Raw genomic sequence first — 13,844 nt, forward strand, 5'->3', positions numbered from 1 at the left:
CGACTCCAGATCTGGTGGACCACCTCTGGATGGAATCTCCACTCCTCTTGGATTGGGCTCCCCCTCAACATATTGTAATGTCCACTTTCATGTTCAGTGGTCCTGGCACATAAACTGCTTTCAGTGAGTAGAACGGGGTGAGCCCACTGCCACAGTCTGGTAGTGAAGAGGAGGGGAGACCCTCGGCCCCCTTACCTGTTGATGTAAGCTACTGTGACCATGCTTTCTATCTTGATGATAACATGGTACCCTAACAGTCACGACAGAAACTGCTTGAGTGCCAGGATGACAGCTTGCAGCTCCAGCATATTTATGTCAGAGACGCCCAATGACTGATATAACAGCTGTAGACTGTAGAGCCCTCAGCCTCAGGAGCTGACCCACGAGTGAAGCCCAAATGGGTCTAGGCACACCCCGAAGGTCTGCTGTCAATTCGGGGTGAGGGACATGGAGGCTCTAATGGACTCCACGGTCATGCCCAGAAATTACGTGATGTGGGAAGGCTGCACATGACATGAGCAGAGCTACATGGCTGCAAAACTATCCTTTAGTGCAGCAGAAGGATACGGCCCGATGAAGTGGGAGAAACTCTCACTCACTGGGTTAACAGCCAGTCAGCCACAGAGAGGACCCACTAGCCATGTGAACGCACTGACAGAGGTGTTCTGACTTTCATGCATGTTTCTCGCACAGCATGCTGGTGTTCTGGGCTTCTTGGTCTTATGGGGTGCAGATACTCTCTCAGCACAATTTACCACACTGCTGGGTGTTATATACACTAGTGTATTCAGCTTTTCTTGAATGTTTTGATTCTGGGTCTCATCATGATGCACTTTGCCGGTGTTTTTGATTATTGATTTTGATGTTATGAAGATTGAGGGCACAACTTCACAAATCTGAATACAAACACACACACAAAGAAGAAAAATGGAGGGTGATGATGTTTCAGAATAATATTAATTGACAGATGCCTCAGCGTGTAGACAAGAGTACATATGACATGTGAGTCTAGTGGTTCACCCTTTAATTCTTTTCTGACCCCCCTTTGTTCTTCTGAGCAGACTGTGCTGACTTCATGTGTGTAAAAGACTGTTGTTGGTTTATTTTTATCTGCTGAAAATCTGATACCACAAAATTTCTGTCTGGGCCTCCAAGAAAAGAGGAAATGCAGCCTGTGGTTTCAGCCTGAAGTCTAACGTTGTCTTCTTTAATCTCAACACAGCACAGTGGAAATGTGCAGGTATGACAATGTGTGTAAACAGGTTAAAATAGCTTTATTGTGGTGATGACACATGCTGGACTAAAGAATAAATAAAGCATGTGGGCATCAAGAGAAACGATGAAAAGCTTGTTTCTCACGCTCATGTCTTTAAGAGTCTCTGCATGGACGTGCTGTAAATGTTCATTTATCTCTGAAATAAATAAAATCATCCATCACTCTCTCTGTCCACAAAATCATATACAGATACAGTGATACAAATAAATTCTTTAAAAAACATTCAATGTGATTTCCTGAATTGTTTTCAAAATCCTGTCTCTCACAGTGGGAATGCAGCTACATTGTGAATTTCAGACCCCTCAATGATATCTAAGTGGGAGAATCGCAGGGTGTTCAAATACTTCTGTTCCTTACTGTATGTTTTTTTTCTTACTACAACTTCCAAACAGGCCAGTTCCTCACAGTATAACACAAAACTCCAAGTGTAAGTTTGTCTGCTTCATATACAGAATGATATTGTTATTGTACAGTATGGTATTGTCCATCTATATGTCCCCAAACTAAATAGTTTCTCTCATGTTTTTACTCTGTAATAATGTTTTTGTCATCATATCTGTGCTGAACAAATGTGTCCTGAGCTCTGACTTCTCTTTTAGAGGACAGTCTGATGTATGCTGAGGTCAAACAGCCCAAAAAAGAAAGAAAAAAACAAGAAAAACAAAGGTGAGCAAAGTCTGCCATCATCTCCACTGAATATTGTTCAACATGTTTATCTGCTCTTACAATGTAAATCTGTTTATTTTAATATTTATATTTATATATTCATTACATGGCTAAAATCTATCTTACTCTTTGCATTAGTGGAGACATCCAGTTTCCTTCCTGGTTAATGATATTATTGTTTTCAATGATCTTCTCTTCATTCACAGGAAAATCAAGTCCTGCAGCTGATGCAGCAGTTTATTCTGAAGTCACATCAGGAAGCTCTCTCAGTAATTCTGCTGCCATGCAGGCTGATTTATTCTTCACATTATTAAATGTCTTCAGCTCATAATATCTTTACATGTTGGAAATCACTTTGTCTTTTTGTGCTTGTCTTACAGGTCAGTGAGGAGAGCTGTAGCAGCAAAGCCAAGAAGAAGCTTTTTATGAAGCCACTCTTGCTCCTCTGCTGCCCAAATATCAAACATGCTCAGCTTTATGTACAGTTACAATATTAAATCATAATATCAGACATATTGCTCTCTTTTAATATAAAATAAATGGAGGTGTACTCGTGCTCTTTATATTCAGTTATTTGTATAAAGATTTTGTAATAAACCTTGAATGTATCTAACATGTTCCAACAGCAGTGAGAACAAAGTGTGAAATATGTGATCTTTAGTATCTGACAGCACAACTTAAAGTCAGTGTTTGCTGTGTTTCACAAGAAAATACTGATATGGGCTCCAACAAATACTTTAACTGTGTTTGTTTAAAGATCTCCTAAAATATATAAATAAGAACTATATCATAGGCAGTGAATATATTTGAATGTATTTCAAAGGATTTGAAAGTATTTGTGTTTCTGATCATTTTATGCTTCTGTAGTTAGAAGGTAGAAATAAAATCTTTTTACATTTGAACATTTCATATTTATGTTTGATTTTAGTTTCCTGTATGAGATTATCCACAAACTAACAAAACAACCACGGAAACAGTTTGTAAAAGTGTTGTCATGGAAACCTCAAAAAAACAGACGTGAGTCTTATTTGCAAAGCGGTCACTAACAGTTCAGAGCATGACAGCAGTCTGCATGTATCTGACACAGAGGACTGTGAAGTAGAACACAGAAGTAGCTCTCTGTGTGCTGCTGTCACAGGATGCAGTTAAAGGAAAAGATAACTTATACATGTGGTAAATCTCATATGAAAGATTGCATGGAGACAGAATATAACAGAGTACTAACGCTCTGCATCAATCATGGTCAGCATGCCCTTGTCTTACAATTAAGATGAGCAACTACAACTACACTGGTGAGTGTGTGTGTGTGTCTGTTTCTTTTTGTCTGAAAGAGGAAATACTGAGGTCAGCGGTTCAGGCTTGTATGTATGTGGGTATTTGTGTTCGTAGTAACTTTAACTGTCAAGTTGCAAATTATTTCTAAAAGCCTCTCTGTGCTTCATTCCCTTTAAAATTCAGCTGTGACAGCTAAAAACTACTGTCAGCTGCCCACTGCAAATATATAAACTTGCTATCTGCTCTTGAATCCACAGTTCTTGTTCTATGTGTGTGCCGATTGTGGCTCAAGAGTTGGCAGTTCGTCTTGTAATTAGAAGGTTGCTGGTTTGAGCCCAGGCTCCGACAGACTCTGTTGTTATGTCCTTGGGCAAGACACTTCACCTGTTGCCTAATGGTGGTGGTCAGAGGGCCCGGTGCCGTTTACTAATACAAAATGCTCAAAGCTTCATAGAACTGAAAAAACATAGACAGTTTTTAAGTCCATTCTGCTGCTGATACATACTTTAGGTTTCTGAATATTAAACTTGTTACTGCCTTTCACAGTGTGTAACCTAAGGGCCCTGAGTACTGTTTCCCACACTGAAAACACTAGAATGATATAAGTACCTTATAAATACATGTTCATACTTTTATTACACAATCAGAGAGAAAGAAAAAGAGAGAGAGTGCAGGACAGACAGACAGGTGACAGTCTCAGGTGTATACACTGCTACAAAACAGCACAAGAGAAGGAGGATTGTGTTATTACGAAACAAGAAGAGTTCCCAGATGGTCCAGTGGACACATGTGTGACTCCTGTGATTAAAGCATCTTTCTTTCAGCTTAACGAGTGAACCGTCAGCTCGTTCAAACACACGTTAAAGTCCGTTTGGCTCGACACCACCGAACAGAGGCAGCAATATAACATAGCTAACATTAACAGTGCAGTGAATCTTGCTTGTGCCGTGATATTCAGGACTGCAAACCGAGCAGCATCACTGACTTTCAGCTTGTTGTGTTTGTGGATATATGACTGACTTTAATTATCCATAAAATCACCACATTCTCTGTAAGATTAAGGTCAACTATCGAACGGCGTATATTTTAAAGTAAAGGGTTTAAAACCAATTCATCGCTGAAGTACAAACATCACTAATGTCAAATAATTTTGCCGACATGTGACCACCAGTCATGTTTTAATGTTCTTCGTTATTAAACATTTGCACATAAATAAGTGGCATAATATTAAGAACTTACTTTTGAAAGTTTACTCTTCAGCCGTCCACCTTTTTTTTCGGGAAAATTATCCACACCCACCGCCGCGCTATGAATTGTGGGATAGGTTGGGCCACGGAGGATACACCGACCCATCCTTAATATTCAGGGAAATGAAGGACGCATTTGAGGGCCATTTTTCGAGTAGCCTTCGAACTGGGACAGCCTTCGTTGCGTCGCTGTGACGTAATCGGCCACCAAGAGTGCAGGCTCTTCTGATCCTGCACTCTTGGTGGCGCTGTCACTTGGTGTTCGCTCGCTCTGTGGTAGAGTATCACTTCCTGTTCCTGCTCAAACCAGGGTTTTAATAGTTTTGCAATTTTCATTAGTTTTTATTTTTATTTAGTTTTGACTTCAGATTTTCAATTTTATATCAGTTTTAATTAGTTTTTACCAATTGTTTGCTAGTTTAGTTTAGTTTTTATTTTTTTGAAAATCCTTAGTTTCAGTTTAGTTTTGATTAGTTTCAGTTCTAGTTTTAGTTGTGTTTGCAATAATTAAGTGTAACAAAATCCCAGTTTCATCATATCAGTCATTCTGCTTATCCTTGGGTATGTTGCTATTCCAGCTACCATACCCTGCACCCTGGACAGGTCGCCTGTCTGTCGCAGGGCTAACACGCAGAGACAGACAACTCACATTCCCACCTATGGGTTCTTTAAATAAATAAATAAATAAAGGCAGATGAACAACCATTGATACCAGGCAACTATAAAACGAATATCTTGGCCCCAATGAGACTATTAACTCTCGCAGCACCGGTTGTTCGTAATTTTGGTTCAAGTGAATTGATAAACTTTTTGAAGGCAATTGACTCACACAGTTATGTAGATATCCCCGTCCTGTTGTCTCGGGATGCATCACGCTGCCTTGCCTGGGGTTAGCTTCTGTTTTCTGGGGATGAGGGTTGAGTGTGCTCCCTTACCTTCTCAAGGTAAGCTAGGTTAGCCTTCTTGTGTGAGCTTTTCAAGTGCACTTTAAGGTTTGTGGGATTTTTTTCCCTTTAGAAATTTCCCTCATAATTTGTCTCTTTCCACTACAAGACACTTGCTTTATCCAAAATACAGTCATATTCAAATAATCCCAAATTGGACTCTGGCTCCCGACTTTTTCTGACATGATTCTGCACGTGGACGGAGCAGCAACACAGACGACTCGACTAACGTACTTGCCACCTGCTGGCATAATTAGACAGCAAGAAAAAAATCTGGAAACTAAACTTCATTTTCACCCTTGACTATTGTATGACACGCACACATCAATGAAAACTAAACACATTTTTGCTATAAATTCAGTTAATTTTAGTTAGTTTTGTGAACACTCATTATAGTTTTAGTTAGTTTTCCTTTTTTTGTTTTTATTTTTATTTCCGTTAACGAAAATGTTTTTTCACTTCTAGTTTTCGTTATTTCGTTAGTTTTCGTTAACGATAATAACCTTGGCTCAAACACAGTGGTGTTTCTGAGTAGCTTATCTGCTTAGCAATTTAATTAAAAGCTTTTAAATACATTATTTTTTCATAGTATAATCTTCACGTGCTTCATCCGAAGCACACCTTCTGTGTACTCACTACCTAATTTATAGCCAAAGTATTCACTAGAGCACCTGGCTGCAGCCACTGTGGAGCTCCACAGTAACCGGATACACGTGACCTCCACACTAACCGGAAACACGCAACTTCAGTTAAATCGACTTTGACAGCGAAAACTAAATTGCGTTTTTGTTACTATTGATGCTGCTGAGAAATAAAAAAAATGGTTTTAAGTGGGGTTTTTTTTTTAACACTCTGGGTTTGTTCAAAAAAATTCACCATCCCCTAAATTGTTTGTGGCCAAAAGTATACAGTGGTCCCTCGCTATAACGCGGCGCACCTTTGGTACCATTCCGCGAGAGTTGAGGCGCCAGTGTGAAATGTATGGTTGGAGTTGTGTGTCTTATTTTGAAAGAACTATTTACGCGTTACCATAGCGACCAGAGAGCATTAAGATGCAGAGAGGAGGATGTCACTGTCATTGTTGTTGGCGCACAGCTCAAGTAACGTTTATTATTATATTTACAAAATACCACAGTTTCTTTTTTATTCTTTTGTTGTATTTATCCGCGACACCTTAAAGGTCGTTCCCTGAAAATATTGTCTGACATTAAAGTGGTCCGTGGTGCAAAAAAGGTTGGGGACCGCTGCTGTACAGTACAGAATGCGTTTAGCTTGTCGAATTTACATAAATCTTCAATCGCTAGCAGTGTAACTCTGAAGTGCTGTACTGTATGTTTGTAAGTTTTCTCCCAAACAAACACAACAATGCCGACGAAACGTTTTGCACCCTCAAATGCACCTTTTGGTTTCGTTCCATAATACTGGACTTATGTTTCTACGAAGGTTTGAACTCTAAGAGTGTTTGAACAAAAGAGAAAAGTGTGAAAATGTTCGTGCCTGTCTGAGAAAAGTGTATAAAGCATGTAGTGAGGGGTTTTACAGTCTTAACATCTATAATAATTGTAAAAAATAAAGTTGGCTACTTCATGGATTTCACCTACCGCGGGTTATTTTTAGAACGTAACTCCTGCGATAAACGAGGGACTGCTGTATTATTAATAGTAGAGTCTGGGACATCTAATTGATTAACATCAACACTGATTATTATGCACTGTTATTTTTGTTCAAGGAGAGCAAAAAATATAAAACTCTCTCAGCTTGTTTGTTGCCAAAAATGGCCACTTTTTGTGTATTTTCACAAAATGCTATAAAAATGTATATTTCTTAAAACATTTATCTACATTTACCAACGTGACTCTTTAAAATAGCACCAGTCCTTTTCATCAAAATCAAAATTGTATCTAAATTTTTTACTCTTTATAGCCAGTTAGGTTATATATTACCATGAACTTTTCAGATAAAATGGTGATAAAGTCCTAATGTTTTCATGAAACTTCCTTTTTTTCCCCATCTGAGCATCGGGGAAAAGGCTGTCTTGCAATTGTTGAGGTCACTAGTGTGTGCCCCATTTCTTCCAGGATCACTCTCTTTATAGGTTTTAGTGGACTCCTAGTACTGTGAAGTGGTTTCATGGTACAAAGGCATTGTATTCCAAGATCTGGGAGATTGTAGAAATGAGCAGTGATGCCCTTCCTACCATCTTTCCAGAAAAATAAGTGATCTGGAAGCTGTTAGGCTTACTTACAGGAGCAACACTTTCTGCACCTGCATAAACTCGAGGACACATTTACTAACAGTGTTTGTTGCTGTATGTGCTGCAGCTTTGAATTTTTTAATAATATATATTTTGGGAAACTCAAAGCTCAATAGTCTGTATCAACAGAAATTCACTGCAGCCTATGTAATATTTGATGCATCATAATTTATTCTACTCTATCTTGCAAATACATATTTGTGTGGCAATGTCATGCACAACACACACAACTATTAGATCCTTAAGATCAAACCTGTGTCATTCTTTTGGTCCACTGCAGTGTAGTAGTCAAAAAAAAAAAAAGTGAAGTGGCCACAAATGGCCAGGATAGAGCCCAGAGTGTTAATGTTTGAAATGTATAAAAATATTATTGATTACCATTCATTACTGTTAATATCAACAATAAGCTTTTTATTTTGAAATTACAAGTATAAAAAAATGCTGTTGCATTTACATTTAATGCTGTTACACTGTAATCCTTTATTATAAGTATGGACATAGAATCAAGTGAACAACATTTTGAAATAAGTTTAATTGGAATTTTGTACTATGCAAAAACAAAACAAAAAACAACAACGACATATTAAACAAACAAACAAACACAGCCAGTGCCTTCATTTGTCCATTACATGTCAAACATAGCACTGACCCATAGTCCCTGCTCATCAGCACATGCTTTCAAAAAGAGCTCCATGTCCTCTGCAAACTGAAAAACAAAGAGGAACAAGTCCCTTGCTCCAGTCTCTTCTTCCTCTGACATGTCTCTTAAGACCCTCTGCTGGTCCCCTTGATTTAAGGACAGATATTTTGGCATTGTTACGTGTCCACGGAAAAGTGCCTTATTTTGGACAACCCACTGCACAGCAGGACGCAGATCTTCTACAACTGCTGGCTCCTGTGTTAGGCAAATGGGGATAAAAACATAGCTATTTCTCTGTTGCAGAACAGTTTTTTAACAGTTATTCAAATGTCACTAACCATGTAATTACATTACTGTTTAAAGTGAATACTGACCTGACTGACTTCCTGGAACTCTGAAAATGGGCACGTGTTGTCCTTCAAGCACAGCTTTGGCTTCCTCTCTCCAGTGTGCAAATAGCTTGCCAGAGCTTATATTATTTGGATAATATTTGGAAGAAAAAATAAAAATGTCATTTTTTTAGAAGCTTAAATTAGCTTCTGTATGAATCTCAAGAAGAGAAGAGAAAAATTACCATCAGCATGAAGATCCCACAGTCAACTCCATAGTCTTGGCTTGGAAAACCCTGTATTGCATTGAAAATAAAGGCTAGTTAATAAAATCCCTTAAAAGAAGACTAGTGTAATTCATATTATTCACCATACACTTAAACTAGCACATACCTTCAAGTCAAAGCTCTTTTTTCTGACCACTGCCCGGGAATGATCTTCACTGCAAGATTCCTTTTTTTTCAAGACAGTTACATTCACAAGTTAACAGACATCATCATGATGAGTGTGAAATGTTTATTGCTAATAACTACAGGCCTTAGGAACACGACCTCAACAAAACAGCATAACAAAATGAAAAAGTACAGTCACATGCTCACAGTTGGTCAAAATTAAGCATTTTCAGCTTTAATTTAAGGTTGGCATATTTTATAAACTAATATTTAATGGTGTTTTATGTTAAACTAGAACATTTGAAGACCCTATTTATGTCTGAAACTCATCTAAAGACAGCATCACTGACTTGATCAGAATGTGAAGATGAGAAAAAGAATAAAATGTTGAAGCATCATGCTGACATAGTTTATAAAAAAAGCACGTGTGAACACTAAAGATCAGCAGAACATGATCTGGGATGCACTTAACCTGGAACACTGAACAGGTTCTTGAAAACTCTGGAACAAACCAAAAATGCTTATAAAAATGTGACCTCAAAAGTGTTGGCCACCAAATCCTGCCTTTGTGTATGATGGGTCAAGAAAGAGGATTTCTCTTTTAGGTGGCTTCAGTACCTAAAAGACAGTTAGCCATGACTTCAAACCTGAAAACAATGTCATTGCAAGCGATCACAATCAAAGACTTTTGAAACTGCGTCATAAAAGCTTGAATACATCTCAGACACATAGCAAAATTCTAGCAGTTTGTATGTGTCAAAAAATAAGACTTACACACAGCTGGAAATGATCAGGTGTCCAGAGAGGGAGAACTATGATGTCCATCTTCTGAGCATCAGTCTGAAACAGAATTTTATTTTTAAGTATTCTGTATATAAACTCTCACATTTAAAACAACTCTTTAAATTAAAAATAATCAAAAAATTGCCCCTGGATATAATGATTATAAACTGACTGATCAGACCTCATGTCATGTTATTATTTAAGGTGGACCAACAGATGAACACAGAAATCTACTCTTGAGCTTAAAGGTATTCATAAGAAGACTGATTTCAGACAATGCAGGGATATCAAACTTTATAAATATATTGTTGTCACTCCTAATCTCGAAATAGAGATAAGATACAGCTTTTTTAAAATTAAATACATTAACACTGTCATCTGAACAGGGGAAATGATGACACAGACGGGAGCTCTGACTACAATTATGTGAATCGTGAGACAGGCTCTAGTACAAGTCTACAAATACGTCACAAATACTTTCAGAATGAAATAAATCATATTGTTTTTACAGTAAAACAACTTTGGAGTTTTGTTGGAATAATTTGAACTTATTTTCTTTAGTTAGATTCAATCTTTTGCTAGTTTAGCCAAACAAAAAAACAGGACTTTCATATTATTTTAGATGGATGAGTTTGTGAAATTTGAATGCAAAATAATTTAAAAGTTCACAAAGCAGACTCACAACTTCAGCATGGAAAAGAACATAAAATAAATAATCAAACTATAACTGTGTCTGACAATATTTCTGTAACTGTAAAATCATTTAGTTGACTTGGCTCTGATGGAAGACTGATAATACCATCTACTTTTCTACTTATTTATGTTTATGTTGCAGTAACTCTCTCTCTCTCCCTATATATACATATATATATATATATATATATATATATATATATATATATATATATATATATATATATATATATATATATATATATATATATATATATTAGGGGTGCAACAATACACAAAATTCATGGTTCGGTTCGATACTTTGGTGTCATGGTTCGATATTTTTTCGATACAAAAAATGTTCATGCCTTTTTAATTTGTCATTTATTAACATTATAAATATATATTTTAACTCAAAAGCACAGTTTTTAAATTTAATGTTGCTGAAACAACAAAATAATAAAAAATCTGATTGAGTAATCACTCATCTTTGGAAAAGAGAGTTTATTACAGAGAAATGGCTCTTTCCAAAATAAAAGCTATACTATACGCTTCTTCTGGGCTATATTCTCAGCAGCGTATTAAACATATCAGGTCCCCATAAGGAGAATCATGTGCTAACGGCTGTCTAAATGACTCGGGTAAAGTTTGTAGCATGCGTGCTTGTTGTTTTTGTCTGCTTCCACTTATGATGTCGGCGTAAATGTGGTCATATTTGTTGTGTTCCCACTAGTGCTGTCAGTGTTAATCTCGTTAAAATGACATTAACGCCATAACGCGGCAAATCTCCGTTAACGAGTTACCGCGGATCGCCCCGTGTGTGGGGCTGGACGGCGTCAACACGTTAACGAGCTAACTGCGCTAACACACTAGTTCCCACCAATGCCACGTAATTGAGATTGCGTGGCACATCCGACATACTGTTTTACTTTTGTCCATGACGTGCTTACCATCAGGATCATGCTTCACATGAAAACCAAGATCCAAACGCCAGATCTGAATGAGGGTGGGGGAGGTTCAATTTCGGGTAGCTGTTTTGTTTCTGTTCTGTTTCATTTTGTTTTGCCCTGTTCAAAAATCTTGTTTGACCTCTTGGTGGTGCTGTGTACGTAGCAGATCTTTTGGCTTCTGCAACATGCTGTAAACTGAGTCAGTCTGTTTGGCACTCTCTGAAGTATGTTGTGTGTTGTTACCAGAACAGACTGTCACTTCTGGACAAGTGTAGAGGGTATTGACTTTGTGGCTTTCCATGGAGATCATTTCCTCTCTCTGGCTGGACTGAAAGACGTCCACTTCTCATAAGCAGGATCAGGATCATTGGAATAACAGACAAATTTTGAGAAAGATAACTCGAAATTTCGAGTTATTGGCATATGATTGACCTGGCTATGGTAGTAAACAGTAGACAGACAGTAGACACTGATGTGGCTTATTAAATATTTTGAACTGTGTTCAGTCTAAATATCATTGACTAATGACCTGTGGCATGATCACTTTTTTGTCTACCATATTTGTGTATCTGAACAAATCTCTAAATGGAGCATATCTAAATGGAGAGTACTGTCTATTTACCGGGGTGGCTATAGCTCAGGCGGTAGAGCAGGTCATCTACTGATCGGAAGGCTGGTGGTTTGATTCCTGGCTTTCCCTAGTCTGCATGCCGAATATCTCTGGACCCCAAATTTCTCTCCAATGCATCTATCGGAGTGTGAATGTTAGTTTGAAAGCATTTAGAAAATGTGCTTGTGTGAATGCACAAGTTGTGTAAAGCGCTTTGAGTGCTCAGAAGAGTAGAAAAGTGCTCTATAAGAACAAGTCCATTTACCATTTTATTTCTGATAGATGAGCAAGTTTTAAAACACTGAAACAAAATTCCCAAAAATTCAGAGTTGCAAAGAAATACAAGATCAAAGTGCAAACATAACAATACTGAATGACAAATGTATTCTTTTGAACAACCTGGAATAACCACATGTGCATAAAACACTGTTCTTGGTTACTTTCTGTCTCTCACATATATATTTTTTTAATCTAATAATAGACTGAGACACTAAGAAAAGAGGAAATGCAGCCTGTGGTTTCAGCCTGAAGTTTCCCTTGTTATAAATGTCTTGTTTCGTTTTATCAGCACATAGCAGAGAGTTAACAAGGAATCCACAAAAAGAGCACATGTAAATGTTCACTTTAATTTCTGTCTGCATGGCAGACATAGCGCTGTTTTACAGACAACTGACATTGTCTGCCAAAAATGAGAATTTTGGTCATTGCTATCTTAGTTTTTGAAGCCAATTTTGGACCTCAGTGGCAAAGTGAGCTACACTGCATGCTCACATGGAACATTTCAGTGAGGAGGTGTCCCCACCCTGACAGGATTTATTGTGGGGACTAACTTCAGCTCTTTATTGTCCTTAAACATGATGCTGCATTCAGTAACACTTGAAACTACAGTGACTGAGATCATTAATGTATCAGGAATATATTTACTGGTGTCATAAATCAGTTGAAAATCTGGCTTTTTTTTCTTGTACCAATAAATAAAATCAATGTAGATTTAAATAAGACCATGATTATTATTCCATTAGAACTTTATGGTAAATGGTAAATGGTCTGTATTTGTATAGCGCTTTACTTGGTCCTAAGGACCCCAAAGCGCTTTACACTATACACAATTCTAACAATTTTAACACAATGTAAAACTATTGCTTGGTTGTATCAAGTTTGTATTATTTTATATGAAGTTGAATGAAGTTCATGTTAACAGTGTGTAATGAGGACCTTATAGTTTCACAGGAAGTCTTACTTCTCAGTAAAGACACGTGATTGGTGGAAAATGCTGTGTGAATATTTCTAATATTTAGTTCTGGTGTGAATGCTGTGGTTACGGCAATGATTCATTGAAAGGCTTTTTATATTTCCTCAGTATGGATTCAGTTTATAAAATTACTATGGCAACAGGTTTAAGGAATATGTGTTATAACACCATTAGAATTGTTTACTGATAAGTTACTACACCTGGCCTCTGTTTCAGGGCTTCTGCAACAAGTTCACAAAATCTACAAACTATAATAAAGCTGCAAACAATGAACAAGTAATCCAAAGCAGACTGGTGTCAGACACTGTGACTGAGGACAAAGAGGAACTGAAGCTTGAAGCTCAGTTAGGTTTTGCTTGTAAAGACTGTCTCTAAATTCAGCTAAACGCTGAACAGTCTTAACAAAGATGAGCTGAAATTTCGCTTCAGCCTGATGACTTTTTTCCTACGGTTACTTTATAATCTTATTTCTCCAATCGAGAGACTCTCTCTCCACACATGGAATGTTACATATTCTATGTGGACGGAATCACCCGTACATGAGGCAGGGTTTT

The 13,844-nt window shown here is 37.5% G+C and overlaps 1 protein-coding gene and 1 long non-coding RNA gene across 3 annotated transcripts in view; one reads left to right on the forward strand and one right to left on the reverse strand.

Moving 5' to 3' along the window:
* The window catches only part of LOC146522269 (Fc receptor-like protein 5), a 53,302-nt gene that overhangs the window by 13,242 nt on the left and 26,216 nt on the right, over positions 1 to 13,844 (forward strand). The window lies entirely within an intron of this gene.
* LOC146522271 (uncharacterized) lies at positions 8,776 to 10,377 on the reverse strand. Its single transcript, XR_014873052.1, has 3 exons — positions 9,798 to 10,377; positions 9,025 to 9,084; positions 8,776 to 8,927 (listed from the first exon to the last, which is right to left on the reverse strand). It is a non-coding gene; the product is annotated as an uncharacterized LOC146522271 (long non-coding RNA).

The sequence above is a fragment of the Neolamprologus multifasciatus genome, chromosome 3 (assembly GCF_963576455.1).
Source record: "Neolamprologus multifasciatus chromosome 3, fNeoMul1.2, whole genome shotgun sequence".
NCBI lineage: Eukaryota > Metazoa > Chordata > Actinopteri > Cichliformes > Cichlidae > Neolamprologus > Neolamprologus multifasciatus.